This window comes from Ischnura elegans, chromosome 2 (genome assembly GCF_921293095.1).
Source record: "Ischnura elegans chromosome 2, ioIscEleg1.1, whole genome shotgun sequence".
Taxonomy (NCBI): Eukaryota; Metazoa; Arthropoda; class Insecta; order Odonata; family Coenagrionidae; genus Ischnura; species Ischnura elegans.
The window spans coordinates 110,978,986-110,984,617 of NC_060247.1; positions in this window are offsets into that span (position 1 = coordinate 110,978,986).

Sequence of the window (5,632 nt, forward strand, 5' to 3'; positions counted from 1 at the left end):
ATTATGCGTTCCAATAGCGTAAGGTATCATACATTATAAATATTCCGTAATTTTAAGTATATAACGTTTTGCTTTGCTTTTAAATTACTCACAACAAGACACGATAGGTATCTATTGTTGATTCGTAAAGTTTGGATCCGAAATTAATTTATATTTTCAATAAAAACGAATGCCTATTGATGCACTTCCAATGAAATATATACGTGGACATTTCGTTCACTTTTATATTAACTTCAATACCCTATGTGAGCGTCTGAGAATGGGGTTTATAATGAAAATAACTCTCCTACCTTCGTAAGTACTCTTGAGAGCATCAGACAGCAACGACGAAATAGAAAAAGCATATTGCTACTATATTTTAGAAGAATATAAATGGCATCACTTAACTCCTCTCACTCTATGACGTCGTTACCGGTGCACAAAACTTCCCGTAAAATTAATGCTGAATTTACTTCACCATACTAACCAAACACCGTACGAGACTTCAAGATCGATTTTCATTATTACTATAAGAGCACTGAGTAGGTACGTACCGTGTATTCCATCGGTAGAATGGGGCAAATAAAAAGAATGATTGCACGAAACAAGGAAACATTATTGAATTATTCATCATAAAACTACAAAAATTTAATTTCAACACGAGAAAACCTTCATACTTCCAACGGTATATCAAAAATTAACACTGATCAAGCATATTTAGTCAAAGTCATATCAACGCAAAGTTTGAAATAACACACAAATGGTATCAAAATGCAAAAGTTAACACTTCCAAATAGATAGCGTAAAGTATGTCACTCAAGTTCACAATCACAACACTTGACGCGATGATACTGATGATACCTTCCGTGACATCCGCGGAATCTCGGTGTTTTTCTCAACGAATGTATTTTAAATAGCCCAAAATGTGAATTCAAGCGACAAAAATGTTTTCTAATTATATAATTACCCTTGTGGAAGTATCGGACTTACGGCGAACAATGAGGCAAACGATGTAAACAAGCCGTGGCTCAAGATGAAGGTACACATTGTTACAATACTAATAAAAATAATTTCGTCACTGCTAATCCCAAGAATACAATTATAATAAGCGTAGGTGAACAATTATGTAGCAGTCAAAGTCCTCTTCGAGACAATTATACTTGAAAATTCCAATATTGAGCACCAAATGTTGCCGGTGTTCTTCTATCAACGACCGTTGAATCCTTGAATATAAAGGCTTTTTTACTTGGGCTAGAAAAAATCCGATGGTAAATACAGCAAAATCTCGGAATACAAGCCACATCGCACCAACGGGAATAAGAAATTGTGTTCGCAGAGTGATTAAACATCGTAAATATCTCACAAAGCAGTGATCAACTCTTTTTAAACAACTTCTTCGCGGGCTGACGAATAACAGATGGCGTTTTCGGAGCCTCATTTGTTTAATGCAAACAAAGGAGAAATATGATTGGTCGAGGCGCCTAGCCTCGCGTGCGGGTGCCACTTTCGTACCGACAAAAGCATTACGTCACGAATTTGTCGGTTGCACCGACAATCTGTCGGTAGCGGGGTTTTGTGAATCACATTTCTATCGGTGCGACCGACGATCGTCGGTATCCGTGTACAGAATTCCGCCCCAGGACCAGGTGGTATTCCACCTATTGTGCTTAAATATGGTCAAGAGATTTTAGCATATCCTCCCTCACTCAGTCTATCCATCCAACCTAAGAAGTAGTTATGTAGTCCCAACCCATAAATCAGGTGATAAGACTCACACCACTAATTACAGACCTATATAAATCCAGTCATTTGTTGTTAAGATCTTGAGAGAGAGTCTTGCACTTAAGCCTAATATCCTCTCCTACAAACATATAGCTATACCAGAGCACCATGGTTTTCATGAAGAAAGGTCTTCCATTACGAATCTCATGGTCATCAAGGGTGTGTTGCTGGTCGATTTTTTGACTTGCGGCGACACAATCAATTCAACAGCGTACTGTGCGACTTTACAAAAACTGCGCCGCGCTATTCAAAACAAAAGGCGTGGCATGCTGAGTGCAGGTGTCGTTTTGCTCCACGATAATACCCGTCCACACACAGCAAATCGAACACAAGACCTAATCTATGCCCCGTTTACACCACGATCGTCGCGACGTTGATCGCGACTACTGCACGTTTACACGTCTAAAAGTTACCATCGTAACTCAGTGCTGCCCTCGTTGCGGAATTGTGTCAGATAACAACTGACGACGACACTGCGTGAGAAAATTGAAAACTTGGAAATTAAGAAGCAAAAGAATATTAATGTTTTCATGTGCTAAAACTGAAGCTAGACCGAACTGTCGGTAAAACGTTAAAGAATGTAGGTTTCTTTATGGGAATCTGTCCAAAGTTTAGCAATATTCATGCGGTAAAGACAGTGGATATGTCTCCTTGCTACGTTCCAAATTGGAATATTTTGCTAACTGGTCACTTTATTATAATATCGACTCAATCCGGATTTAACGTGTCCAAAATAAATTTTTCAAATTAAATAATTGCGATTTATTAATCTCTTTGTCTGATTACAACACTTCATATATTCTTTCCCTAGTTAATTTGAAAACTCTTGCACGACCAAGGATCCTCCAACAAAGGCATATTCCTCTACAAAATTATCAATTAATATTTAGATTGTTCCTATCTCCTTTATTAGTAACTTTTAATGGATCCCGTCATAGCTATATAAATCCTCACCTGCTTGTTTTTAATTACCATAGAGCAAATTATGCCTTCAACTCCCAGCTATGATGAGGTAAAACTAAAACTAGTCATAACAGTCCGTGAAGTCTTAAACTAGATTCTTCGAGAGAATATGTCAAAACATTCAAGAATATTCACGCATTAAAGACAGTACATATTGCTGTTATAATTTAACTAGAAAAGGCTTAGATTTCGGCTTGATTCGGCACAAGTATTGATATCTCCACGTCCTCATCTAAATGTTATGGTTATTTCTGGCGAATTTTATTGTGAAATCCTTAATACAATGATTTAATTGGTTAAAATTTTGTGCATGTTTGTTATTTTCCATCATCTGTGAAGTATAATGTAAGGATACATGGGTATGGGTTAACCTGTAAATAAAGAAATACATAAAACTGGTATAGTATAGAATATCCGATATCATTTGGTAAATAGAACATCAGAAAAAACTTTCCCATCACGTCCTTCCATTACCTGCTCAATAATGTCTTCATTCGTTGCCATATATCTTTGATATATTAGAGTTATTTATGAAATTTCAATTACTGTATCAAGATTGCAACGGCGCGAAAGAATCGTATATGCATCGATCTTCATTTCGATCTCTTTTTTCTTGGCACACTAGCGCTAACCATCGTAAGTTCGGCAGTGTTAGGTACTAAGGCCTACGATGGTAACTCTGCGCGTCTACACGACGTTTTGAGGTTACGATCGTACGGATCAACGTCCCGACGATCGTTGTGTAAACGGGGCACTAGAGATGGGCAAAAATAATCGATCATACGTAATAATCGATTATTTGCTTTCGATTATTGCGATTATTGAATCGATTATGGACATCCGATTATTTTGCATGATCGATTATTTGAATATAATCGGCGGGAATATGAAGCGTGCCACGGCCGTCATTTAAAGACCGCCGTGAGCGTGCTCACTTGCGAGAAACGAGAGCGAGCATACTTTTCATGAGAATCTATACCTATATCGTAATTGGTAATTGGAAAATTTGAAAACAATCATTAGCAATAAAACGAATTCTAAATTTTTGATGGGAGAAAATATCTATTGTTGAAAGAAGAAATCATGAAAAATTAGCGAAAACAATGGCCGCGTTGAGAAACTACATAACAATATGAAATATAGGGCCTAATTGGTCACCGACGAACAATTTTTTTTTCACCGCTAATAAGTAATGAAGCTAATTGGGCAATTCATACCTAATAATCAGTCGTAAATAAATGTATAAGACCTCGTAAGTGGAAGAGCCCAGACACCTCATCTGAAGCCGATTCACCCATAAGTCACTATAATCCTTTGTTCGGTGTAAGCTCAGAAACGGAGGTGATATGGCACCAGTAAAGAGTCACTTGTGGAAGTATTTCCACAAAAATTTGAGCGACAAAACAGCATCCTGCCGCATTTGTTTTAAAACTATAAAAACATGTGGAAACACCACAAATTTAAAAAACCACATCTCTCACGTTCACTCGGAGTTCCTGACAGCTGAGGTATGTACTGAAAATATGAGCTTTAAAATAATACAAGTGAAATAAAATTGACCGAGGGATGTAACTACTCGTTGAGAATTTCTTAAAGTGTGTTTATTAATAAGCTAAGTGTTACCAGGGAGAAGCAGTGGCGCAGCGAGGGGGGAGTTTTGGGGGATAAACTCCCTCCCTCCCCCAGAGCTCACAGAAATTTTTAAGTTAAATCTATTTTACTTAATTGGATTAACATTACTTATAGAATAGTGTGAGGATTAATAAAACTGTCCCTCAGAAGACCGTAAAAATCACCATTTTGAACCATTTATCTTAATTTTTTTTTGCGGAAGGCCTCAGCACCTCCCGCTAACCCTGGCGGGTATGCAATACCCCAGTATTAGTTGCACCTGATATCCCCCCTAGCCTTAATTCCTAGCTGCGCCCCTGGGGGAACAGGTGGGTTTGCTGGTAAGGGACCAAGGGAAGGGGTGTCATGTTTTTCCCCTTTGGTTTTGTGTAGCACTTAAAATCAGAGATGAGTTGCAAGTGATGAAAGCAAATACTTTTGCAAATCAGATATTTTTCATAAAAATTTACTTTGAGGGCTAACCATTTTATTTAGATCCCTTCATAGTCAGATTTAGGGGGTATGCCCCCCAGATTCTTAAAAAATAGACAAAATTTTTAACATGGTCATCCTCGCGTTCATTTTGTTTTTTATATTACAGAGCCTCAATAATTTAATTTCATACTTGAATAATGACAATATTTCACTAAATAATTGCTGTATGTTGTTTTAAATCTCTAACATGAGAGGACCGTTTGCCTGCCAGACCTTTGTGCCCTTCCCAGAAAAAATCTCAGATTCACCCTTGGATCTCTTCAATCCCTTATCCTCAGATAAATTTCCATTTCGATTGCCTAGGTATATTATCTCCCTGAAACACTTACTTCATGTAGCTATAGCACCATTTTCTTACTACTTTCAAAAAAAGTTTTTTCTCCAGTTTTCCAAGAGCTTTCTCTTTAATATTCCTTTATCCTGAAGTCATGTGAATCAGCCTATTCTCCGGTATTTCCAAAACGTAAGGTGTTCATCTTCCTCATCTACTTGTAACTCCATCAAGCTCCATACTTATTTTAAAGGGCTTTGAGAAGCTTCGAGTGGATAAAGGCAAGCCTACCACGCCAGCAGTTGGAAGAATGGTCACCAACCCCACACTAGATGACATAAATGAGCCTTCTCCATCAACTAGTTCAGCAAGTCATCAGGTAATGGTCATCATAACTTGTAATCAGCAGTTAAGGCAATTACTTTGTCAATTCAGTAGTGCTAACATAAAAAACATTTCATTTTTATGGTTTATTATAATACCCAACTCACTTATTTGCAGATAGAAACCCCCATAGTAGTCAGTTTATGT